At 44.5% G+C, this 26,768-nt stretch overlaps 1 long non-coding RNA gene across 2 annotated transcripts in view; it reads left to right on the top strand.

Moving 5' to 3' along the window:
• Positions 1-4,752: 4,752 nt before the first annotated feature.
• LOC109263897 (uncharacterized) overlaps positions 4,753-26,768 on the top strand; it is a 31,811-nt gene continuing 9,795 nt past the window's right edge. The window contains exons 1-2 of one of the 2 annotated variants that reach the window (XR_002078446.2): positions 4,753-6,854; positions 8,661-8,767. This is a non-coding gene — a long non-coding RNA (uncharacterized LOC109263897). Of the gene's footprint in view, positions 8,768-26,768 lie in introns of both variants that reach the window. The other variant, XR_008420151.1, reaches the window with a different exon arrangement.

Consider the following 26,768-nt stretch of genomic DNA (forward strand, 5'->3'; position numbering starts at 1 on the left):
ACAATATAATCAGTAACCATGAGAAACAACACACAAAGCCTTCCTGGGTCCAAGTTCTTCCAAATTGCAAACTTGCCTGGAGCCCGTTTCTTTGGGCTCCAGTCTTCACAGAACATTGGCGAGAGGGTGAAGTCATCGATTTTCACAAAACCTGAGTTTTGTTTTCAACGTATAATTCAGAAATTCTCTCCCCTTCAGTAAGTTGATGGACGCATTTGAAGGGAATTCAGTTCAGAAAAAAAGTACTATTTTTCTCACAACTTGATCTGAATTGTTATAAATAGCGGCTTACAAATATTTGTGGGGGGGGGCACTTCTTTTGAAGAGTATCAACTTCAAGGATTAGTAACCCATCCTGTCAGTTATCAGTGATTCTTTTCAAAGCCTGGATGCACACATGTCAAGCCCCCGCCCCCCATCTGTCCCTGAGCTGCAGGTGTCTCCTTATTCTAGAGTCACGTATTGGGTCAAAATAAGGGAGGCAACTTCATAGCCATGCCGCTGAAAACTGTGGCTCTATCCTGGCAAGAAACAGTCTGTCAATCTCAGCAATGGAAATAATCTTGGACAGTCAAATAATTGACTATATACAGTGTAAATACCCTCAAAGTGTTTGCAGATTTCATCAAAAGACCAGATGTTTTTTACTCAAGACCCGGAACATGGCAGTAAAGGAAATTAGAGGAAGGGAGTACCCATCCCCTTTTTGGAGTCTCTGTAATTTTCTATAAAGATTTGCACTTTGATTATGCTTAGTAGCACCATATGCTGGAGGGAGATGCAAGAACAAAGGTTCCAGCCACAGTACTGGAGCCTTGCTGTAGGCAGGATCACATATTTCTGTTGATAGAAAGCTAATGGATACATAGGACACTCCTCCAACTCCCGTGCCTCCCTATTTGATTTCTGAAATTATAATTGATACACTGCTAATGTGAACGTTCTGAGCATCCTTTTCATTGTCTGCTATAATACATTGTGGGTTGAAAAAGTGGTGGTTACCACTGAAAGATACGTAGAACTACAGAATTTTCAAAAGCTTACTGTACATTGTCAAGTTTTATAGTGTGTACGTATGACCTTAAAATTTTGGGGAGTGAAGGGTTGCTGAACGCCGCTTTTCTTTGGCTGGTAAGAGGACAGATTTTTTTTCGCACTCTACTTTATGATCACAGTGTTCTACAATGAGCCTTTGTTTTTGCGGTTAAAAATCTTCCTAAAAATGCACATGATACCATATTCAGTCTTGCTTTTCGCATTGTCCTGACATGTCCTTCCTCCTTCCTTGTGACAAACGTTTTTGCTTCTAAACCTCTTTAAAAAAATCAATCTTGGTAATGGAAATAATCTTGGATAGTCAAATAATTTACTGTATACAGTGTAAAAACCCCTAAAGCGTTTGCAGATGTCATAAAAAAGCCAAGCATTTGTCATAAACTACCCATGTGATGTGTGCGGGGTGAGCAGAAGACGGAGTCCACTGGCTGGGTCTCTGACCTTGAGCCACGTCAGTCTTTCTGATCAGTGGTTCATTTTCTCATCTATATGAAGGGACAGATCATACTTGCACAATGTATGCGTTTGGGGAAATGTATGGGAAAGTGCTTAGTAACTACCAGAGTTAGGAAAACAAGATTCTTGCTAACATTTCAACCTCATGCAAGTCTTCTCTGTGAGAATCTGTGGCCCTCCAGGGCAGGACCATGTCTTTTGCATGGCTTTTCGGTGTTGCAACGCTCAATGGGGCCTTTTCTGAAATGTTTTTTTTTAATGTTTATTTATTTTTGAGAGAGAGAGAGAGCATGAGTAGGGGAGGAACAGAGACAGAGGGAGACACAGAATCTGAAGCAGGCTCCAGGCTTTGACCCATCAGTACAGAGCCCGACGCAGGGCTTGAACTCCCCAACCGTGAGATCATGACCTGAGCAGAAGTCAGACACTTCACTGACTGAGCCACCCAGGTGCCCCAAATGGGGCCTTTTCTTAAATTGCGAGTCTCTAATAAATGTTCAGTTGAGCCAAAAAGTAAAGAGGAGGAGGGCACATTCCAGGTAACCATTCTTCTGTCTTTCCTGGTAAGTTCTGTTTCTGTCTTTTCATTGTTTCCTTGCTCTACCCCGGGCTGCCTGGGCTCAGAGCACTCCGTCTTCAGCCTCAGGTTCTTCCCGAATAGCTGTATGGACAGGCCTAGATTCTGGGCCATCAGTTAGCTCACACGGTGAATCACTTGACCACTGTGGGTGTCATGCTTTATGAAGTGTGGTTATAACACATCAGCGTTTGCCCGGAAGGTTGTATCATCAGTAGTAGCCTTTGTGAAGTTAAAGGATTATGAGGGGGGGAAAAAAAAAGGAGTTCTGCGGTCAGCATGGACCATAAACCACGTCTCCGTCTTGGAGAGTCACGGTGCAAGATAGCATGTTCAAGGCTTTGGGAAATCCTAGAGAAAACAAGGAAATGGGGGTTGGCAGGTAAGACTATTAACCTACAGTGAAGCACACTGGATTAAAATGATCACTAAAATCTCCTCCAGCTTGAAACATTAAGGAACCCATGGACCATTATTCAATATTACTAGAATGTGTTAAGGTAAAGTTCTTTCAATGTGATGTTCTATGTTGAGCTTGACTGATCTCGACAACTCATGGTATCCGATAGGTTTAATATGACTCCACGGTAGGCAGGATAACATATACCGAAGTTGTCTCCCGTCTCTCACAGTCCTGGAAAACTTGTTTGCTTTGCCCCCATGTTGTCGAACTAGGAAATTATTAGACATTTGTTTCCATCAGGATACGAGTGGTAGAAACCCATAGTTGTAAGTACCATTTGGCGTATTGACAGTTCTGGGCTTAAAAAGCTGTTGATGCTTCAAAAATATTGGTTAGCCACTGTGCTAACGCTGATGGGATGTTTCCTGGAAACCTAGCCGTTTGGTGAGAATTCCAATAGTGAAATCCTCAGGCTAATTCCTCTAGTATCCTTGGGTGTCAGAAACTCATTGATGATCAGTACATGACTCTTGTGATTCCCCTAAGTAATGGGATATAAGTACCAGCTTAACTAAAATTCCAGAATGGTTTTCCATCTGAAACAGGTGGCCACAAACACCTGCCAGAATCATAACCATTACCGACTGGCATTTACAGAGTGTTTATTGTGTGCCAGGCACAGTTCTAAGCCCTGCACAAGTTCAATAATGTAATCCTGCAACAACCCCACGAGGAAAGTGGAAGCAGAGAGAGTTTAAATAACTGGCACAGGTCACACAGCTAGTTAGTGACAGAGCTAGGACTTGAACTCATGTTTTATGGAAATTGTTGTTCGTACTTTACACATGTATCTTTGACCATGGTGTCCTCATCATCCCTAGAGTCATTTTTTGGATACGTAACATTTTCCAGAATATAGCTAATGGTGTCATTTCTCCTACATTTATTAGCCACTACTCCTTAGTGAAGAAGAGCTCTCTCTAATTACATTAGATCTATTTGGTTGCCCTGAAAAACATTTCAAACCGGGGAAGCAGGAGAAGTGCTTCTTCCTTGGCCAATTCTCAAAGGGAAAAATTGGTTAATAACAGCCTCAGTGATGACCACTGATTTCTGCTTGTCTCTTTTCGAGTAGCATTATGAACTCCTAGATTTTCATGAGATCAGTGTGTTTCCACAGTTTTTCTGTGTGATTATGGTACTAATTTGATACATGTTCAGGTTTGCTTTTTAGTTCTAGGATTTTTTTGGTTGTGAATTTTTTTAGAGTTTAATAAAATACAGCAAACTTATTTCAATTGAATACCTTAGTTGTAATTTTTTAATGGTAATGCATTTATATAATTCAAAATCAAAACTCTATGGAAAAATATTCACAATGAAGTCCTATTTCGGGGCGCTTGGGTGGCTTAGTTAAGCGTTCAACTTCGACTCAGGTCATGACCTCAAGGTTCATAGGTTCGAGTCCCGCGTTGGGCTCTGTGCTGAGCGCTCAGAGCCTGGAGCCTGTTTTGGATTCTGTATCTCCCTCTGTCTCTCTGCCCCTCCCCTGCTTGTGCTCTGTCTCTCAAAGATAAATAAATAAACATTTTTAAAAAAGTCTATTTCTACCCCTGCTCCCTGTACTTTGTTTTTCTGTCCTTCTACACATGACCATATTTTATTAGTTCCTTATTTATATGTCCATTCTACTACAGGTTTTTTTTGCATATGTGTGTGTGTGTGTGTGTGTGTGTGTGTGTGTGTGTGTGTTGATGTATAGCTTTAGTTTAATCCTTCCCTTCTTTGTACACATACCCTTGCTTTTTAAAAGTATTTTCCACTTAATGATATATATTCCGGAGATCTCTTTATATCAGTACATACAATCCTTCCTCATTCTTTCTTTACAACTTCTTAGAACTCCATTGTGTTGGTATACTGTGGTTTATCTCAACTAGTTCCCTGTTACTGGATATTTGCATTCTTTCTAACCTTTTATTATTGCAAACAGTGCTGCAGGGAATAAACTTGTGCCTTTATCTCTTACAGTTGAACAGATAAAAATGTTGGCAGATTCCTAGAAGTGGGATTGCTTGTTCACAGCGTTATTACATCTCTTTCTTTGTATTTCTAGATTATCCTCCAAGTACTCAATGCTTTTTTTTTTAATCTTTTTTCTTTTTTAAAAAAAAATTTACTTATTTATTTTTGAGAGAGAGAGAAAGAGAGTGCATGCACGCAGGGGAAGGGTGGGGCGTGGGGGGGTGGGTAATCCCAAGCAGGCTCCACACTGTCAGCAGAGCTGGACATGGGGCTCAAACTCATGAACCAAGAGATCATTACCTGAACCCCAATCAGGAGTAGGACGCTTAAAGGACTGAGCCACCCGGGCGCCCCAAGGGCTCCATTCTCTTAACTACTTTGCTAAATTGCTTCTCAAAAGTCTTGGTCATGTCACACAGGTGAGCAGATTTTAGAAAATGCTGACAACACTAAGGTGAGTAAATGGACCAACCAGAACTCATGCACGTTGCTGGTGGGCGCATAAAATTTATACATTCGTTTTGGGGAACCGTTTGGCAGTTCATTTATAAAGTGAAATGTACATTTATCCCATAGCCTGGAAAGATCACCTCTAGGTATTTACCCTAGAGAAATGGAAATATGTTTTTAAAAAAAAAAAACGTTAGGAAGAACATTCACAGTAGCTTGATTTCTAATAGCCCTACACTGGAAACAACTGAAAGGTCCAGCAACAGTTAGGAAGATGGGCACATTGTTATGTATCTATGCCATGGAATATCATTCAGCCATAAAAGGAGATTACACATATGGACGCATGTAATAATGTGGATAAATCTCAAAATGATTCTGTTGAGTAAAGGAAGCCAGACACAAAAATGTATATACAGTGGGTTCCATTTATATGAAATTATAAACCAGACCATGCTAATTTACGGTGATGGAAATCGGAATGGTGTTTGCCTCTGTGAATGGTGGGAATTGACTGGATAGGATTCCAATGAACTTTCTAGGGTGATGGCAGTGTTCTATATTTTGATTGAGGTAGTGAGTACACCCAGTGTATACAATGATCAAAGTCCTAACAATGCTTAATGTCTGTGCAGCCCTTTTATTGTATAATGTAAATTATACCTTCAGTCTTAAAAATTTTTTCCTCAGCAGGACTCTTGAAGAAGTGACGGCCTTCTTCCCTCATCATCTCCACCCTGGGTACCATCTTGTTCTGCATTTCTTAATACTCTACCTCTCTGGCCCACACTTACACTTGAGTACCAATGACTTTTATAGGCTCATGTCTTAGCTCCCCAGTAGGTGAAAGCATCCTACAGCAAAGTTATGATCGTGTTACTTCACTATTCTTTACAACAAGGGTTGCCAACCTAGGCTGCATAATGTTGGACTCTCCCTGTGCCTTGGCTTGGGCCGCCATAACAAAATGCCATAGACGAGGTGGCTGAAACAGATTTATTTTCTTACAGTTCTAGGAGCTGGAAGTCTGGGATCAGGGTGCCAGCCTATCTGGGTTCCTCTTGTTGGCTTGCAGATGGCCATCTTCTCACTGTGTCTCACAGCTCTCTGGTATCTGTTCTTACAAGGATACTAGTCCCATCATGAGGGCTCTGCCCTCATGACATCATTTAAATCTAATTACCTCCCAAAAGCCTTGTCTCCAGATACCATCACATAAGGGATGAGGGTTTTAACATATGAATTTGGGGGAACACATTCAGTCCTTACCACTTGGGAAACGTTAAAAAATCATCTCCAGAAGTTCTCATACAGTTGATGTGAATTGGAGCCTGGACATGTATATTTCTCTGAGGCTCCTCTATAATGTGCACCCAGGATTGGTGACCGTTGCTTTGTACCTTCCTGTTCAAGGTGAGGTCTAGGAAATAGCAGCGTCAGCATCACCTGGGACCTTCTTAAAAATGCAAGATCTCTGGTCCCATCCCAGGCCTGTGAATCCGACTCTGCATGGTAACAGTATTCCCTGCTGATTCGTATGCACTGTAAAGTCTGAAAAACACTGGTCTGCAGCCCCTTGCATCGACTTGCATACAGGTATGAGAATGCTCCATCAATCATTTCCTGTTTGAATTCAAGATGAACATTTTGTCAGCGAACCGAGTTTCACCTTTTTTCATCTCGGAAGCCTGTCAAGTTGTGGATCTTGCCTACAAATAATTGCACCGCAGTGTAAAGATTTCGTATATAGCCTATATATCATTGTCTATTAGCAAACAAAAAAGCAGCAAATAGACCCAACATTAAAAACAAAATCTTAATGTTTTTGAAAATATACGACCATCCCAGCGATTCCATCAGAATGAATGATGACCTCCTTAGCTTCAGGTGAGCTTTAAACTGATAATGAAATCGAATATGTACTTGTGTTCCAGCCGCAGAAGAGAAGTGGCACTTAACACAGAGCATGAATCCTGTGTAACTAATAAATAATTCAGTAAACCAGGGAAAGAAAAAACACACAAGCTTAAATAAATAGCAGAGAATCCCTGATGCTTAAGGTTGAGAAACGAGGATTATTATATATGATGCTATTAGGTAGCACAGAGTGCTAGTTTTCAAAAGAGTTGATTACGATAAGTATGCTTACTACTAAAAACATAGGAAGGAATGTAGTCTTACTCGATATTTCAGAAGGCAGTTCAAGGTCTTGTCATCCATCAAAAGCTTCGATGTGGTCTTCAATATGAATGTGGCTCATGAAAGTACTAAACAAGAGATTCCATGCTGACAGACACTAAAAATGATGAATTTCTACTTTCCCTGTTCAGAAGTACCTAATGGGCACAGTTCTTTATTTTTAAGGACTTTTCATTTGAGTACCTTTATGTTTAAAATACCCTCTTAATTCAGTATGGGTGCGTTCTCAGACTCCAGTCTCAGGAATGATTTCTGCTTCTGGAAATTGGTCTTCTCCTCATTTTATTTTCCATCCCTACTTGGTAACTTCTTCTCTTTTAAAAATTTGTTTTTTTAGTATTTATTTTTGAGAGAGAGAGAGAGAGCTCGAGTAGGGGAGGGGCAGAGAGAGAGGGAGACACAATCCGAAGCAGGCTCCAGGCTTCAAGCTGTCAGCACAGAGCCCGCCGCGGGGCTGACTGAGCCACCCAGGTGTCCCGCTACTTGATAACTTTTTAATTGTTAATGATATGATGAAATAGTTTGCTAAATTATATCAAGATGGCCATTTGGTTTAGTTCATAGCCCCCTTATATTCTGTGCGGTAAACTGAGAATAAAAAGAACAGATGCTAATCTGTAGTAAGCACACATACAGACATACATACCTACAAACTTACAAAGAAGGGAACTTCAATGATGTTTTGTATTTCAATTCCATTTCCCACATGCTTAGGGCTGCCATTCATCTAATTACCAACCTGATTCAACCCAACATGTTTTTATTGGATGCCTATTGTATGTCCCACAGAAATACACTCTGAAACTAAAAATCTTTTAAGTTGCACGTACATAATGAAAGTTTATGTTCCAGTGTTGCAAATTATTGAATAAAGACATTGCTGGTTCAGTAAAAATCAGTTTAGAAGAGGTTCCCCCCCCCCTACTTTCTAGAACAGTCTAGAAGAGAATGGCATTTCTCCCTTAAATGTTTTAGAAGAAAGGTCCTTTATGTTCATAAAATAATGCACAGCCAGAATTGTTAAATTTGCTTTTTTTCTTTCTAGCAAAAGATATTTTTCTCTTTGTAGTAATCTTGTTAAAATTAAAAAAAATTTTTTTTAGCATTTATTCATTTTTGAGAGTCAGAGAGAGACAGAACATGAGCTGGGGAGGGGAGAGAGAGGGGGAGACACAATCCGAAGCAGGCTCCAGGCTCTGAGCTGTCAGCACGGAGCCCGAGGCGGGGCTCAGACTCACAGACTGCGAGATCATGACCTGAGCCGAAGTCGGACGCTTAACCGACTGAGCCACCCAGGTGCCCCTTTCTTTGTAGTAATCTTTAGTGAAAAATAATAAATACACTTCTTAAAAATAATTGAAACCTTAGAGAAGGATATCCAATGGAAAGGAAATCCTCATCTCTCAGAAATGTTCTATGTACATACACATATGTTTTATGTATAACTCTTATCTTTCTGTTAATAATCACCTTATTCCCTGCTTTTTTTCACAGGTGGAAGCAAATCAAGTACTTTCTTGTACCTTGATATTTTTCACTTCGGTAACTCCAGGACAGAACATAGAGGTCTGCTTTAGTTTTAATGCTGCATAGTATTTCAGGTATGGATTTACCATGTGCTATCAATATAAATGTAAGGTTTTCCAGGCTTTGGTATTATATACAGTGTTCTAATAAATAAGGTTGATCCGTCTTTGCACACAGATGCTAGCTTATCTGCAGAATTGAATCTTGGAAATAAAGTTGTTGGGTCCAAGTATACCTGCATCCATAATTTTGATATATAATGCCAAATTTCCCTTTGAAAACCTTGAACCAGTATACAGCTTCCCTGCAGTGTTGGAGAGTGCCCGTTTGCCTGCCCATACATTATTTTGACACTTCTTCCTTTCCCTATTACATCGCCAGTGTCTCCTCTCTACCGGACCGCTCCAGCCTGAATCTGACGTACTGTCGTTTCTTGCATCTTAAAAGAAAGAAAAAAAAAGCTACTCATTGATTCCGCTGGTCCTCTCCCTCACTACCCCATTTGTCTGTTCCCTTTTGTAGCCAAACTCCCAGAAAAATGATGTCTACGGTCTCTAACACTTCTGCTCATCTTCTAGAAAGTTCTCCAGTGAGGACTTTCGGCCCCGCCGCTCTGCCAAAACTGCTCTTGGCAAGTCACCAGGTATCCAGTGGTGAGTTCTTGGTCGTCTTCTTGCTTTGCAGCCGCTCTTGTCAGCAGCTGAGCTGATCAATCCGTTCTTCTTGGACCACTGTCTTCTCTTGGCTTCGGTGATCCCATACTCTCTCTTCCGACCATATACGCTGTTCCTTCATGCTCTCTTTTGCTGGTTTCTTTCCATCTCCATGATGCCTTGATGTTGGGATGCCCCAGGTCCCAGTCTTTAGATGTCACCACTGTCTCTGCCCCCTCCTTTGGTGATCTAATCGAATCGTAAGATACTAGATACTGTGTCTGTCTTAAAGGCCCCAAGTTGTCCCTGGCCTGGATCTCTCTGGAAAACATAAGACTCATGTATCAGACATCTCTCCTTAAATATCAGAGATCTTTCACGTTAAACATGTCTAGAATTTGGTCTTTTCCTAAAACCTGTACCCCCCACACTCTATCTCACTTTAGGCCATAGTCATTCCATCCTTCCCGTTACTCAGACAAGAACCTTGACCTCACTCACGATCTCGCAGTCTGTGAGTTCGAGCCCCGCGTCAGGCTCTGGGCTGATGGCTCGGAGCCTGAAGCCTGTTTCCGATTCCGTGTCTCCCTCTCTCTCTGCCCCTCCCCTGTTCATGCTCTGTCTCTCTCTGTCCCAAAAAAAAAAAAAAAAAAAAAAAACCGTTGAAAAAAAAAAGAACCTTGACCTCACTCTTGTTCACACTTCACATCCAATCAATTAGGGAACTTGCTGGCCCGACCCTCAGAATATACCCAGATTCTCACCGTCTCATCACTTCCACCACCAGTACCCTGGTCCAGGAAGCTGTCATCTCTCACCTGGATTATTTCAATAACTTCCTGCTTCCACTCATGCGCCCCACAGCCTGTTCTCCACAGAACACAGCAGCCAGATTCATCCTGTTAACACCTACCCGATCACTTCACCCTCTGCTCACAAGCCTGCAGTGGCTCACTCAGAGTTTAAAGGCCAAACGGGAATCTCCTCCCACCCGAGAATATTCCTCTCTGACCTGTCCTATTTTTCTTCTCCCCTCTGATAGTTCACTCCAGCCCCACCGGCCTTTTTGCTCTTCTGGTGCCAGTGCGAGCCTAGGCTAATGCGTCTAAGGAAGAGAACAGAATACAGAAACAGACTTCTCCATATATGTGAATGCCTTACTTAAAACGCTTATTTTATCATCTGCCAAAATGAGAGGAAATGATATACTTTCCAAAGAATGGTTTGGGGACATTCAGGAATGAAACTCAGGCGTACCTAAAGTCTGAGCCTCCTGAAGGATACTCCTGTGAGATTGTCTTTCATTTCACTCAGTCTCCTGTGTGGGCATGAGTGTGTGGGCACATTAGCGGAGTCCCTCGAGCAGTCAGGTGAGGGGGAGAGCCAGGAGGGTATAGAAGCCCATGAGTGTGCTTTCTAGGCCGTGGCGGAATCCTCATTGCTCGTGATGGTGCCATTCACAGCCGCCTGACTCTGAGGTCCCTTGGGAATCTGGGAAGCCTTGGCTGTGTTTGGGAGCATGCTCTTTTATCTTCTGCCTTCTCTATGGAGATGCAACCACCTCTGTGTGTTTCCACATCATTTGCCGTTGTAGCAGGTACATTGAACACACGGGTCGTAGAGGGTCCAATTACGAAGCAACCTTACGTGTCTTTCCCAGGGTCTTTTATAAGCCACCCCGTGGAGGTTTCTTTATTACCACCTGGATGGAAACTTAGGGAGACACCTGAGTTCTCTGGTCACTGTCAAAGTAGTAGACGCATGGATCTCCAGTCACTTCAAGTCACAAAATATACTCTTATTTTAGTAATTAAATTTCATGTAACGATCAAAATCTTGCTTTGTAGATAAGCCCCCTTCTTGTCCCTTAAGCAAGTGAGAAGCCTTCAGTAGGGATGGGGTTGTGATCAGTTTCTTCTCTCTTAGCCCATTCACTGCTTCTACCCTATGACCCCTCCCCCACCACCACCCCCATGTTAGCCACGGTTTCTGGTCCTTCCAGGATGGGACTTGGGGAGACAGAGTGGTAACCACGGGGAAAGATCTTTCTCAATTGGTATTATTATTGTCAAGCTTCTCCAGACCTGGCAGAGGCTTTGAGCTCTGTTTCTTGCCCAGGGGTTCTTAAGAGACCACTTCTCCCACTAATGGGAGAAGACGTCTTCATTACAATAAACTGCTTGATTTCAGTGGATGACAGGCTTCTGCAGGGCCCGAGCCAAGTGGCAGCCCGTAACAGCTAGAAGCGAGGTGGGTGCTGTTACTGTGATGGGCATAGTGCCTGAGGCAGCAAGCAGAGTATTTGAGCACCCAGGGATCTTTAGCGTTGGCTCATTATTCTCAGTGGCCCTGGGACCGAAATAGATGAGCAGTCGGCTAAGAATGGCCTGATGTATGTAATTAGGAAATCTCCAGGTCTAATGAACAGAAACGTAAGTTGTTTGATGGAGAGTCATTGTTTATCACCCAAGTCCCAGACCTGAGTCAGTTCAGAGATATAGAAATCTGGAGATCACTGATTCTCAAACTCTGGCCAAGGAACAGCGGCATCATCACTTGGGAATTTGTGATACGTGCAAGGTTTTCAGGCCCTACCCAGTCCTACTGACACACGCACTCTGACGGTGGGTCCCACAGTCTGCATTCCGGCAAGCCCTTCCGCTCGTTCTGATGCATGATCGGGTTTGAGAACTCTAACCATAGACGAAGAAAGGGCTGGATAGCATTTTGTAAGCTTCTAGCATAAATCTTCCTTTAAAGTCTTTCCAAAAGACCTGCAGTCATTCACTGGGTGACTGTGCACTGACGATGAGAGAATAGCCAGCCAGACCTTGAGGGGATTTCTGGACATTGGTTCTGAGTCAGCGCTAACCTCCAGAGGCCCAAAATGCCTCTGGAGCACTGGGGATGGGTGTCACTTATGGTTATCTAGGGATAAATGAAATTTTGGCCTGTGGCTGCCTCACAGGATTCCAGTGGGTCCGTTGATCCGCATATGGTTATTTTCCCACTCCTGAATACAGTTGTAATAGGTATCCAGCAACTCGAAGGACCCCATTTTGATTCCCTAACCTGAGCAGTGAGCCTTAGGATAGGAGGCATGGCCTTGCAGAAGCTTCCTGGAATCTGCCGTTCCTAAATTGGAGTAAACCGAAAAATACCGTATCCCTGGGGGGCACTTCAGAGACCACTGTTTCCATGTAACCCCTGAACAAACAGGGTTCGTTCTGTCATACCCTGATTTAATTCATCTGTGTGGCATGTGCAACAGTGAGAAGGTTATTGGGGAGGGCCTGTGGGTTCCTGTAAAATTATTCGGGGACTGGACCCAATGTAGTCTCTTTACTGGATGACACAGCAGCGTGCCTGGCACTTTGTATGCAGCCATTGATCTGGCAGATGGTTTTCTTCCTCATTACCAAATTAGCAAAGATTACCAGCAGGAGCTTGCTTTCAAACTAGCAGGATCAGCAAAACACCCTCACTGTCCTACCTCAGGCCTATGTCGACTCATCTGTTCTCTGATAAGAGCTTATCTGCAGGCACCTCGATCACCCTGATGGTCCCCAGAAGAGCATGCTGCTATATTATGTTATTGACATGGTGATTAGGACATAGCACATACCCTAGATACCTTAATAAGACACATGTATGCCAGACGCTGGGAAATAAACCCCCAGAAAAATCCGAGGCTTACTTCCTAGTGGCGTTTCCAGTAGTCTGGAAAATTTGGCATTTACTCTCCAAAGTGAAAGGTGAATTGCTGTATTTTGTACCACCTACCACTGAGAAAGAGCTACAATGTTTTGTACCTCTCTTGATTTTTGTAAAAAATTTTTTAACGTTTATTTATTTTTGAGACAGAGCGTGAATGGGGGAGGAGCAGAGAGAGAGGGAGACACAGAATCTGAAGCAGGCTCCAGGCTCTGAGCGCTCAGCACAGAGTCTGATGTGGGGCTCGAGCTCACGAGCCGTGAGATCGTGACCTGAGCCGAGGTCGGATGCCCAACCGACTGAGCCACTCAGGCTCCCCTGTACCTCTTTTGATTTTTGAGATAGCATGTACCTTTTGAGTGTATTGTTCATGGCAATGTTTTGTGTAACACGCAAGGCGGCCAGTTTTGCGTTGGGGCCAGAGCAAAAGAAGGCTCACTAGTGGAGTTTCTCAGCCCTCTTGACGTTTTGGGGACAGATCATTCTTTCATGTGGGAGGCTATCCTGAGGATTATAGAATGTTCAGCCGCATCCCTGGTCTCTACCCACGAGATTCCAGCAGGACCACTACCCAGTTATGACAACCGAAAATGTCTCCAGATTGCCTAATATGCTTGGGGGAGCAAAATCGCTCCCATTTGAAAACCCCTGGTCTACCGCATGTCTAGTTAAGGTTGAGGTGACTTTAGCACTCGCTGACAGCTTGACTTCAGCCTTGCAAGAGACCCTGAGCCAGATCATCCCAGCTAAGCTGTTCCCAGGTTCCTGACTCCCAGAAATCATGTGAGATAACAAGTGCATGTCGCTAAGTTTTAGGGTAATTTCTCATGTAGCAATAGATAACTAATACACTGAGCCCCCAGGCTGTAAGATTGGGCATATGCACAGCCACAATCCATCATCCATTGTCAGTAGTGTATTACCAGATTGGGGTTGAACTGTGTCCTTCTGGAACTGACTGTTGACACAGGAAGAAAACATTTGGGCCAGGTTCACAGATGGTCCCTTGTAATTTGAAGGCACCAGGTGGATTTGGGCTGTCGAAACATTATAGCTCACATCAGGAACATGGTAAGGGAAGTTCTCTCAAGGCCAACACATCCACTATTTACTTTGTCTGGATGGAGAGCTGGCCAGAGGTAGGGATTTACACAATTCATGGGTGACTCGTGGTTTGATTGGCATATTGGTGACAGGGGGGTCTGAGGAAGAGGTTTGCTGATGGGCACTGAACTATGTGAATGCTTACCATGGGCTATTCGCTGATGAGACTTAGTAATCAATTGGACAAGACGGTCCATTCTGTGGATGTCGTTCAGCCCTTTTCTTAGCCACTTGAGGCTTATTCAGTAGATTCATGTGGACCATAGCTATTGGGGCAGGGGTGGAAGCTAGATGTGGGCTCAATAATATGGGCTTACCCTTCCGAAGGTGGATCTGGCTACTGTCACTGCTGACTGCCTTATCTGCTGAGAGCAGAGACCAGTATTGAACCCTGATGTGGCATTCTTCCCCAGGGGGACCACTGAGCCACCTGGTAGCCAGTTTATGACATTGAACTCGTTCCATTATGGAAGGCATGATTTTATTCTTACCGGAATAGGCACTGTTTCTAAATATGCTGTGTATCCCCTGCCTGCAGTGCTGTTACCAGTCCCACCGTCTGTTAATTTTCATAATGCTTTATCTAATGACATGATGTCCTACACAACATTGCTTATGACCAAAGAACTGATTTTACAGCAAAGAAAGCATAGAATTGGGCTCATGCCCTTAGGACTCACTGGTTTACAAATATGCTCCATGACCCAAGGCAGTTATCATTATAAAGTAGAGGAGTGGATCATTGAAGTTTCAAAAATGGCACCGTTGGGAGACAACTCTCTGCAGTTTGGGTGACTTTCTTGCAGAATGTGGATCAGCAGCAAAAAAGTAGTGCCGTGTCTCTTATGGTCAGGATACACGGATCTGGGAATCAAGGGGAGAAAATGGGAGTGTTTCCCCTCACTCTCACATGCAGCACATCACTCAGAATATTTGCCTTCCTTCTTTGCAGCATGGATCAGCTGGTTTATAGGTCTTTATTCTAAGAAGAGAATGCTTCCTCTAGGGACATACAGTTGTTCCAGTGAACAGGAAGTAGATAGTGCCATCTGCCTGTTTCAAGTGGCTTACACCACTGAAATGACAGGCAAAGAAGAGGGTTACTGTTCTGGCTGGGGTGATTGATCAGAATTCCCAAGAGGAATTGGGTTGCTGTGACACAGTGGTGGTAGGAAAGACTATGTCTGGAGCCCAGGAAATTCTCTTGGGTGCTTCTTAGCCCATCGATGTGCTAAGAGTTACTGGAGTAATATTGCAAACTGCCAGACTACTGAAAACTCAGGCCGTTCTGGGGTGCCTGAGTGGCTCAGTTGGTTGAGCGTCCAACTTCAGCTCAGGTCATGATCTCACAGCTTGTGAGTTCGAGTCCCACGTCAAGCTCTGTGCTGAGAGCTCAGAGCCTGGAGCCTGCTTCGGATTCTGTGTCTTCCTCTTTTTCTATCCCCTTCCTCCCTCTCTCTCTCTCTCTCTGTCTCTCAAAAATAAGCATTAAAAGAATTTTTTTGAAAAAACCTCAGGCCTTTCAAAAATGAAGGTTGAGGTCATCCTGCGAAGTAAAGAACCCCAAACAACTGAGGTTTGGGTCCGAGGCGAAGGGAACATGGGATGGACATTGGAAGAAGCCCATCATCAATTATTATTCAACTCTTATCACCGTCAACCAACCAGTTTTGTTACCAGTTACCAGAACAAGAACTGAAGCAACTGTGCGTCTTTTCTTCTTTGCTTGTGATGTGTAACATTGAGTATTGGTGGTGGCTAACTTTACAGTTTGGCCTTCAGGTTGCAGAATATCCAGGGTGCAATGGTGATGAGAAGAGAAACTGCCATCACTGAGAGCTGATTACAGTGGCTGAGGCTGCCCCTTCACTTGGTCCCACTCTTGTGTTCCCCTCTTTTGGGGGGAGAGCGTGAGCCTGCGTTCCTCTGCGTGAGGAATTGGGTTGCGTTCTTTTGGGTGGAAGCACAATATAGTTGTTGAACGGGTGCCGGGGAATGTGTGGATCTGAGTAGCAAAAGGGTGCACCGGCCAGAGTGTGTCTTTTGGCAGTTGGGTCCAAGTTCATCCTTCGAAGTACCCGCCGTCCCCTTTTCCAGACACACTCATCTGGCCGATTTCATGTTAGGTTCTTACAATGGGAGGCACTGGTGGTAGATTCCAGTGCGGGAGGAAGAAATGAGCCATTCTCCCTGCTATAGGCAGCAGCAGGGACATAACTGGGCTTGACTGCTTGCGCGACAGACCCCCAGCAGCCTGGGGGGTAGTTGCAGCAACGTCAGCAGTGAGTGTCCACTCACAAGATCCAGCTAAGGGACAGTGGCAGCTTCTGTCTTTAGGCAAGAGCCCCCTCTTTCTTTGCTCCCTAGCCTTTCCAGCAGTTTTTTTAAACCAGTTTCCTACATTGCATCCTTCTCTGCTTGAAATATAGAATATAGAATATAGAATGGTTCCTACCTTCCTGTTTGCACACTGAGTGACACAGGAATTTTTCCGTATCAGCACAGAGCAAGCTTCCTCATTCTCCAGTTCAAAACAAACAGACAAAAAACCGGAATGCATCATATTTTCATAAGAAGGCTCAGATAATGAATATTTGTGTTGCCCTCCATCTTCTCTTTTAATCAGTAAGAGCATTAAGGACATTTCCATTTTAGGAAAATATTGTCACGCCACATATTCGGCCATGTTCGTGTCTTTTTCCGTTTGGAATTACACCTGCCGATGCTCTTGTGCAGACTTCTAAATGGCTGAAATGGGATTAAACTAGACTCTGGAATCCAGCAGCTGGCTACTTAACTGCTTAATAAGTATTCTAAAATACTGTCCCTGTGTGTCTTAGCCTTATCTTTTCCAAGTGAATGGGAAGCACCTTGAGGCTTGGTATTATGTTGCCTTTTGAATATGCAAACATGGTGTGTGTTGGGGGACAGCTTCGCAGCACCCCTCCCCTTTATGATGAATGCCATCTGAACGCGTCATCTGACTGGCGGCCAGGAAAGAGCCCCGCGTTCCTTCCTGTGAACGGGCTCAGGCTTTCTCTTGAGGAAGGAACTGATGACACAGCCAACTCTGCCCCATAGGTTAGTGGTTCAAATCGAGGTCCTGGTCATTTTACTATTGGTCTCATTCCAGATCCTTTCATGGTGGCAGTGCTGCTTCAAAGCCATTTTTCCTTCATCATGAAACATTGTAAATGATTTGTGGGCGGTGATCTCCTTCAGCCTGTGCTGCTGGGCCCCTTGGTTCAGCCTGGGGCTGGAGGGCTGCCCAGACCAGCACAATGGTCTCAGCCCCAAGAGGCTGCCTCGGGCCACATCTCAGCCACCTGACTCTCGGTTCCGCTGGCCTAAAGAATGGAGGCCTTTGCTGCTCTTTGCTCACACCACCCCACAGCTCTGTTTCCCGATTTTATCTTCTTTAGTTAATCAACCAGCACTTTTGCTGCCTTCTCATCTTTTGGGGGAGTTCTGACAATTCTCCTTCCAGCTCTAAGACGCGTTCGAATTTTCTAAAACGGGAAAGGTTGGGTCCTGTTTACACTTGCCACGCCAACCCCCATTCAGCTTTTCTAGGAGGATTTTTCTTCGGCTGCTCCACACTTTGCAGCAACTCAGAGTGTGACCAGAATCCTCAAACCTTTGAGCATCTTGGCCCATAGGGACACAGGACTGCAGTCCTAAAATGAATATCCAGTCCTGTTCCACGAGGCTTCCACTGCTCTAATCTTCAGCATAATCCCCTTAAAGCACGACACCCTGGTAAATCCAGGCTGCTCCGGGATGAAAATTCTCATTAAGGGCAAAACCCAAAGCTGCTTTTGGTGGTCATGCTGTTCTACCGTCAACCTCATTGTCAGCCAAATTAACGAAATACATCTCTAATAAGCCGGCTAATACTGGTAAGGAGTCAATAACCAAATCCATTTATTTGAACTCTCAGAAGCTTAAACACTGTTAAATCCCATTTCCTGTTTGTGGGGCCGAGTCCTAGAAGATGTGCCTGGGTTACATTTCCGAACAGGTGAAAGAAAGCACGAGGCCGCGTGGAAAGGAATGTTTTTTACTTTTTCTATTTCAGTAATAGTCACGACACGCAACGAAATGCCTATTGCATGTACTGTTCCGTTACGAATAGACATGACCGTTGTTTCAGTCACTCCTGATACAGTTGACAAAATCGTTTGTGTTGAACAAAGCAGCAGTTATCTGAGATGAGTGGGACGGTGATTTGCTCGTTCACCAGCTCGTAACCCACATTCACGGGTTACGTCCACAACTGGATTTCACAGTAATTGATTGTAAAACTATCAAAACAGGAAGAACATGGAAATTCCACCCCAACTCCTCGACAGCACATAGGAGATCTCTTAATGCACATGCTTTTTTTCTTTTCCCTGGGATTCCACACCCGGGTTGGGAAGTGGAAGGCGATCTTAGAAGCTGCACATCTGACATCGTCACAAATTAGTTTTACCTCTTGTTGGTGCATACTCCCTACGCTCAGATTCAAAGGAAACCCAGGAAACTCGTAAGTCTCCCCCTGAATTTCAAAGGATTCAGCCCTACCTCTTTCGTCCCAGCCGGTTTCCCTGTTGGCAGTACGGCCGGCTTTGTCTTTAGCTGTCAACACATTCGGAATAGACTTTTCTCTGTGGGAAAAGATTCGATATAGCAGCCTGGGTTTTAGGATATAATTTCATTAGAAGTAAGACAGACTTCTAAAAACTCACTTCAGAACCACGCTGTGATTTGGCCATCTGGGATTTGGCCAACAGTTGTGGGAGTTCTATTAAATCAGCTGTGTGTGTGTGTGTTTTTTTTTCTAATTGTGAAAAGCAGAGTTTGGAATGTTATGTTTTCTTCAATCCTCGACCACTAGCTCAAATAGCTAGGGATGATTAAGAATAACGCAATATGGAGTATTTTCACAATTATACATTCACTTTTGCTGTGTTTACCCAAACGTGAGGAGAACGGGCAAAATTTCATCTTGGCGCATCGAATGTAAAGTACAGCCCTTGTACCAGAGTCCAGAATCATCTTCTGCATAAGGTAGGGGAACAATCCGTTACTGCTGGTGGGACTTAACTTGTAACTGACAAAGGAGTAGTGCTTGACATGAAATAGGATTTTTATTTGGAATGGAAGAAAGGGTTGACTTTCTAAATACCTAGTGGTGGTTTGCGAATTTAAAGTAAGCTAGGTAAACATGTTTTAAGAGTCTCATTGCTTCCTAAGAGTGAAACGAGGTCAGAATTTTCCTTCTTAACTCCAAGATTAGATAAACACTTCTGTTTCACACAAAACACCACAACATTTAAAAGGTGGGCGGACTTCCATTTCCCATTAGAAAATACCTCAGTTATTCAACAATAAATATTAATGAACACTTACAAAGTGCCGGGTACTCTACCAGGAGCTGTAAATACAGGGTTGAACATAATAGAGCAAAATCCCTGTCTTTACAGAGTTCACGTAGCTCCTCGTATGGGCCTCTGGAATGAACTGAAACATTAACAAAGTGTTGATATGAACAAACTAATGTTCTTCACCAAATGGGTGAAGTGGCAAATGTGATAAAAACTATGAATAAAAAAATACTGCACAAAGGACTTCTGTGACATTATTTTCCTTTAATGGAGCACTAGGATCCTTGAGTTTCTTCAGTATTGTGTTGATTGTAATCAACAGGACTTTTCGATTCATTTGTCCTATGGAAAGGGTTGTTTTCTGGAAACGATCTTGCTAAAGAAACACACACACACACACACACACACAAACACACACACACACATCTTGCCTGGGGAGATTCAGAACATGAAGCTGTAAAAGATTCTGGCAGGATGAGTGCTGAAGGGAAAGGATGTCGGCAATTGGAAAATGACTTAGTTGCCAGAGGCTACGTATGATGACATTAGGAGGCACAAGATGGAATTAGACTGAGGACATGTGCAGGTCTGGTTAAACTCAAAGCATCCAACAACCCCACCGTGAACTGATTACGGGACAGCCATAGAGGCAGCCAAATGCGACTTTTCCTATCTCTGGATGGGAGTCTGATTTTGAAATCCAGAGTCTGGGGAAAATGATGAGAAATCATGACTCCCCTCCTTGGCGCTTTGCTCTGTTCCGTCCACCCCACTCCTGAGTTTTGGTGTGAGCCCCGTCACAATGTGCCTTGCCGTTTGGAAGAGTGCCAACCTAGAACATCCCCATGGCTACAGGGAAAGAGAAAGGAGGTAGAGATCTAGGAGGGGGAGAAAGAGGAAGAAAGGAAATGCTTCTCTGCTTTGCAAGTGGTATGAACTTTCGGGTTGTGCTGGCTAACGTACAGCTGCTTCTGTCCTTAGACACATCCCCCCCTCCCCTGGTCTGGGCACCTGGGCCCCCTCCTCCATCTGGCACTAATTATCTCAGCCAAAACAGGGTTGTTTGTTGGTGGTGGTGGGTTGTGTTTCTTCCTAAAATTTCCCGTTAATTTTGTCCTGCCTTAGGTTTGTTTTCCTTTCAGCAATGCAAGACGAATAAATTCATTGGTTGCTCAGGGGCAAAAGCAGCTTTAACAACCAGCCAAAAACATCATTCGGCTGTAACAACGGTGGTTCACTGGTAAAATCTGCATTACTCAGACAACACCCACTGGGCCTTCCCCCTTGGCCATGAACACACCTGTCTCCTTCTCTGGGCTCTAAGAGCACACCTCAGCACGGGCCCCATGGCTCTTCCAGAAAGAGCTCTCCCAAAGCGTATGCAAGAATAGGAGGCCACGTCGGAAAGTGCTTAGGCTTGCTGCCTGATTTCTAGTAAGTCCTCTCTGATTTTGTTTGTTTTTACCCAGACACATGTTTATTTTCGTGACCGAAGAGCTTATAATCCTGGACATTGAACATAAATAGATGTTATGTTTTCCAATTTATGGTTGTGCTCGTCGGTGGTTTTGCTACTTTGATTTGGGCTAACGTGTCATTGTGCTACAAAATGGTCTGGCTCCTTTAAGAAGCCACACGTTGTAGACACAGAATCAAGCTGAGTCATTCACCAGGGGAGAGAATTAGGAACAGCTGGGGGCAGCTACTGGAGGTAAAAGCAGAGACAGAAACGGAACAGACTGCCTCTCTAGGAAATGTTCCAATGCCTCGAGCCCAAATGTGGAGGGGAAAGTTTCGCAGGCATCGTCTGGCTAATGATGACAAATCCTATGCACCGCGAGGCAAGGACGTCCCCTGTGTTAGGGAGGAGACAGGCATCCCTCAGCCGGCGGCCAGCCGGGGCCATGCGGGCCAGCATGCTGTCGCTCCATCTCAGTCTACAAGGTTTGTGGTCTGAGCATCCCCTTCCTTGTAAAAGTCAGTGGCCACCGAGCACCTCCGTTGGCCCTTGGAGGAGTGAGTTGCCTTATAACCACGTTGCCCAAGGGACTGGGTCCGGTTAGAGATGCACACTGAATCTCGGTGAATTAAAGGATATTAAAACTTACAAGCTGATTAAGTGAAGAAAATAGGACATAGTATTGTCTCAAATGTGAAAAAAAAGAATAAATAATAAAAGACTAGAAGGACGAGTATTAATGTTTAAAATTTATATTTGGTTATGTCTTGGCCGTGGGCGTATGGGTCATTTTGGGGGTTCTATGTATTTGTTCATATTTTTATGTTATCTTTTACTTCTCAGTGTGGCACACAGAGCCATACTTGGTCCGTCCTTTAGTCAATAAATACTTCCCGTGTTTGGCGCCCTATGGGGGAAGCAAAGCTAGGCAGGTCCCAAGTCTTTAGCTTGATCTGCCATCTCCCATGGGTCTGATGTCACCAGCCCTTCTTCCAGGATCGGATCGCTGAGCTTTGATTCCCCTCTCAGGACCAGAACCCCTTGCTTTTCCTGTAGTGTCGGTAATGTGTCTTCTCAAATGCAAGCAAGACTCCTGCCTGCCCTTCCTTCAGACCCCGCTCAGATGTCAGCACGTCAGGAAGGCTGTTTCTAACCACCCGATACAATCGTGCCCTCATCTGCTTTGATTTTCTTTATGACACTTGTCAATATATATCTTCACAGATATGTCTATAGTTGAACACTGATCTCCCACCAAAATGTACTGTCTTTGAGGAGGGGTCTTCAGTCTTGTTCTTTGCTAGATCTCTACCATCTAGACCAGTGCCTGGCACATAGTGGGCCCTCGATAAATATTGTTCTCTTCCTCAATGGAAAAGTTATGATAGGTGTTTTCCGTATATCAAGAATGAGTATCAATGCACAAGTTCAGGCATTCAGAAATATGGTGTCTTTGTTTTTTACAATATTCTTAAAATTCGGACCCCAACACCATTGCACCAGTAGGAATTTTCATTTCAGTTAATAACTGAATTCTTCCCTCCCTACCCATTCTCAGGGGGTGGAGGGTGTCAAGATTCTAAGAGTCTAGTGCACTGACAAGGGCTTTGAGGAAGGGACACTGCTAATCAACCTAACCACATTTTGTCCCCATGGTCCCTTCATGCCTGATGGCCATCTGCCATTTCTGGGCAAGGCTGAAAACGTCAGTGCCCTATAGCCTCAGCTCCCCAGATGCTTCCACCCAAAGGCTCTTCCTCTCTGGGGGCTTGCCCCAACATGGCCTCTGCCAGGAACCCACAGAACTTGCTCCTCCCCATAACTGGGGGGATTTCTTTTTCATCTGTTGTTTCCCCACTGTGTTTCTAAACCACTAAGCTTTTCTCAAACTCTGTCCTCCCCTTGGGCCTCTGGGTTTTAGAGAAAGAACAAAAGTCAGAATCCTTCTGCTTCTCATCCTGCCACTTACCTCCCTGAGGCAAAGGATGTGGAGTCTGCTACCTGCTCAAGTGGGGAACCGAAAGGGAGAACTTCAGACAACTCGGGCACAAGACAGGAATGCAGGTTGCAGGAGTGGGACAGATAATGCAGAGAAGAACATGATTCCATTGAGACCGGGGTGGAAAGAGTGAAACCCAGGAAAAAGGAAGACTTAAGGCCTCTTGCCCTTGTGAGTGAGCCTGGAAGGCTGGGCAGTATTTCATTTCATGCAGTGTGGGGGACAGAGAGAGAAGCATAAGCAAAAGGGAAACAGGTTGTGTATAGCCGACGGCAAATGATCTCATCCGACCAGATGTGTTTGAGCAGTGGGAAAAGAAGTGCCCCAAAAGGTAGGTTGGAGTCATGGTGTGACAGGCCCTCAAAGTCAGGGTGTTTTGACATTAACTTGAAAGTTACTTGGCAGCCACTGGGTCATAGAGCGAGAAGATGAGAAGGGTGTGTTAGGAAATGAAACGGCAACACTATGGAGGATGGATTGATGGTCGGGGCTGGTGATTGGGAAGGCCAAAGCAGGGAGAGCATTCCTGTCATCTAGGAGGCAGAAGGAGAAGAGAGATGCAAAAGATATGGAGGGCATAGCACAGGCAGGGTTGACCACTGGTTCAATGTCAAAGGCACCGGAAGGATGGTGATGGCAGCAATGGAGGTGTTCTCTGCAGATGAGGAAAAACCAAGAGCAGCTGCTGGCTCGTGAGGGAAAGGTAACGGGCTGCTCATGTGGAATCTGAGTTTCCACCGGGAAAGTTGGCGCTGGGGGCGGGGCGCTCAGAAGAGCCGTCTTTCCCGTGATGGGAAGGGGATGTGGGTAAGGATGCTGCAGGCCTTTGCTGGGGTTGGGGACGAAAACCAAGGGATCCGGTGTCGGCATTGCTTTGATTGTCTCAGTATAGACGGAGGCAAGGCTGTTTGCTGAGAGTGAGGGGAGCGGTCCCTGGGTCACACTGGAGCTTGCATGTGGACACCGTTTGAAACAGCTGCACCGGGGAACATAAAATGAGTCCGTTCCCAAGAAACAAAAGGGCAGACCCACGCAGCGTCAAGTTTTCTCTCCATAAATACAGAATCCTGGTGGTTTTATGAAATCTGTCCGATCAGACGCGAGAAGAAATGGCCTTTAAATCATATATCTAGCTTGAGGCATATTTTAATTATATCATTCTCCGTGTTTTCTGCTCTCTTCCTTATACGTTGTAGACCATCCATTAGAGATTGCTTTTTTAGGAATCTATCAAGATGCCAGAATCCCCCAGCATAATAAACCTGGAAAAGTAGCACCTACTCACGGCCAGCATTCCCGACTCCCGTGCTCTCTTGCCCGGTGTTGAACTTCTTTTCCCAGAGAAGCTCATCTTCGCCTGCTCTCAGGCAGATGGCAGGGGTGGGATGGGGTGGGGAGAGCTCATCACAAAGACCCGTGGTACTTCGGGCTTCAAGGTCACTGTTGCATCTGCAACTGGAGCAGGTGAGAAAGGGGAAGCTGAAAATCCACTTCACTCTGGGGTGGGCACTGCGTGCTGCCCTCTGGTGGTTCAGGAAGCCATCTCTCTGTTTACCCCCTTTTGTCTTTTCCACGCCTCCCTTGTCTCTCTAGATCTGATCTTTGTTTTTATGTGGTGGTACCTCTATTGGGGATTTAGGGACTTGTATGAAGTGAGATGTAGGAAAGAACAACGCAGACCCCTCTGCATTCTTAGCCTTACTGATATGGTCTTCACTAAAAGAAGATCCCGTGAGAACTATGGGTACTAGTATTAAAACACCCGATTTCAACTTTCATACCTGGGCATATCCTAATAACATAGGATTATTGAATCCTTTTTCTCATCTTTGTAGTATTTCCAAGTTGGATATGTGGCTGTCAACTCTTTTTACTCTGCTCCAGCCCAAGGGGGATAAAAAAAATCCACTGAAGAGTTGGAAATCACAGAACATTTGCAATCACATGCTCCCTGGGCTGGAGCTTTTTTTTTTTTTTTTTTTCTTCTCTCTGACTACCCGGGAAGGGAAGAAATGATCTAGAACCAGTGCTATGTGGAGCTTGGTTTACTTATGAGGCCAAAAGAGAATTGCATTTCTCATTATGTAAGAAACTGGAACTTAAGGACCCATTCTTAGGTTCTAGCCCAACAAATGTGATGATTTTTTCAGGGGCAGACAGGACATATTTGAGGGAGCTGTGCCTTAGTAGAGTTCCCTTTTCCTCTGTCCCTCACAGCCCAGGAAAGTACATGCTGGTGAAATTTCACCCTGAACAAACTACCTCATTTGACCAAACGAGATCTTTGTCCACTACTCCCTCCAGCTTGTCCAAGATCTGCTTCAATTTTCTAGTGCAACATCACTCCAAGCCTTTTTTTTTTTTTTAAATAGAATCGGCATATTTGTTCACTTTTGTTTATTTTTGCTCCAAAGCCTTTGGCATTTCCCTCCAGTGAGTCACACTATGGGACCATTTCAAAATCATCTCCGTACAGGATATGTCTCTTCTCAGGGGAGATGGGAAATGGGTAAATGACAGCCTGTCCCAAGATGTTACTGTATAGTGTGCGGGGATTTTCTTTTCTTTTTATTTATTTTGAAGTTTATTTATTTTGAGAGAGAGAGAGAGTCAAGGAGTGGAAGGGCAGGGAGAGCAAGAGAGAGAATCCCAAGCAGGCTTCTCACTGTCAGTGTAGGACCCGTAACGGGGCTCGAACTTGCAAATCACGAGATCATGACCTAAGCCAAAATCAAGAGTCAGATGCTTAAGTGACCGAGCCACCCAGGTGCCTTATTTATTTACTGATTGATTGATTTTAGCAGGCTCCATGGAGTTGGAGCCTAACATGGGGCTTAAACTCACAACCCTAAGATTAAGGCCTGAGCTGAGATCAAGAGTCAGCCACTTAACTGACTGAGAGACCCAGGCACCCCTGTGTGTGGGGATTTTAATAAAGTAGTCCTCTCGCTTGCCACCAAAGCCACGTGACAAGTGGGCTTGTAAGGAACAGTCTTCTAGGTCTTTCCCTGATTCCATAGAGACAAGATGGGAAAACTACAGCATGGTTGTTAGGGGTTTATTCCTATCAGTTGATTATGGGAATCGGCCCATTTACTTCCTCCATTACAAGAGTTTAGATGAGAATTCGGATTTTGCAACAAAATACAGGATACAGGTAAGAGGAGAGAAGGCAGAAGCAGGGAATGCTTGGACTCTCACCATCCCGGGGGCACCTAGACTTCTTCTTCAGGGCTCCATCGGTGCTACTTACCCTTTGCCTCTGGAAAGCCTCCAGCCTTCCTCCCCACTCCTCAGTTTGGAAAACTCCTTCTTCCCAGAAGTCATTAGTCACTCTCTATTCTTTGCTCTCAAAGGGCTTTGTACTTTCCTCTAGTAGAGTACTTGGCACTCTGGGATTATGGTCATTTATGCAGTGGTCGCCCGTCTTCCCTTCACATGGCCCCCCGTCCCCCAGTTCGAGGGGCAGAGGAATGGGCCAAATTTGTCTCCGTATCTTCAACACCCAGAAAAGGTCCTGTTGTATAGAAGGTTTAATATGATACATCCTAATATAAGATGGCAAGCATGTATGGGCCAGGGATTCAGGGGGAATTTCTGTTCGTAATGCTGGCGTGGGTAATCTGGGTTTTCCTAATCTCTTCAGACAACGCCCCTCTTCTCCTGTCCTCAGTTCTCTTAGCCTCTTATTTCCCTTTTCTCCTTCGATTCATGTAAGAAAATATAAAGTATCAGCAAAAGTTAATAGACGTACATGTAAATGTTGATTATAAATGT

The sequence above is a fragment of the Panthera pardus genome, unplaced genomic scaffold (assembly GCF_024362965.1).
Source record: "Panthera pardus isolate Hobbes unplaced genomic scaffold, ASM2436296v1 HiC_scaffold_8, whole genome shotgun sequence".
NCBI lineage: Eukaryota > Metazoa > Chordata > Mammalia > Carnivora > Felidae > Panthera > Panthera pardus.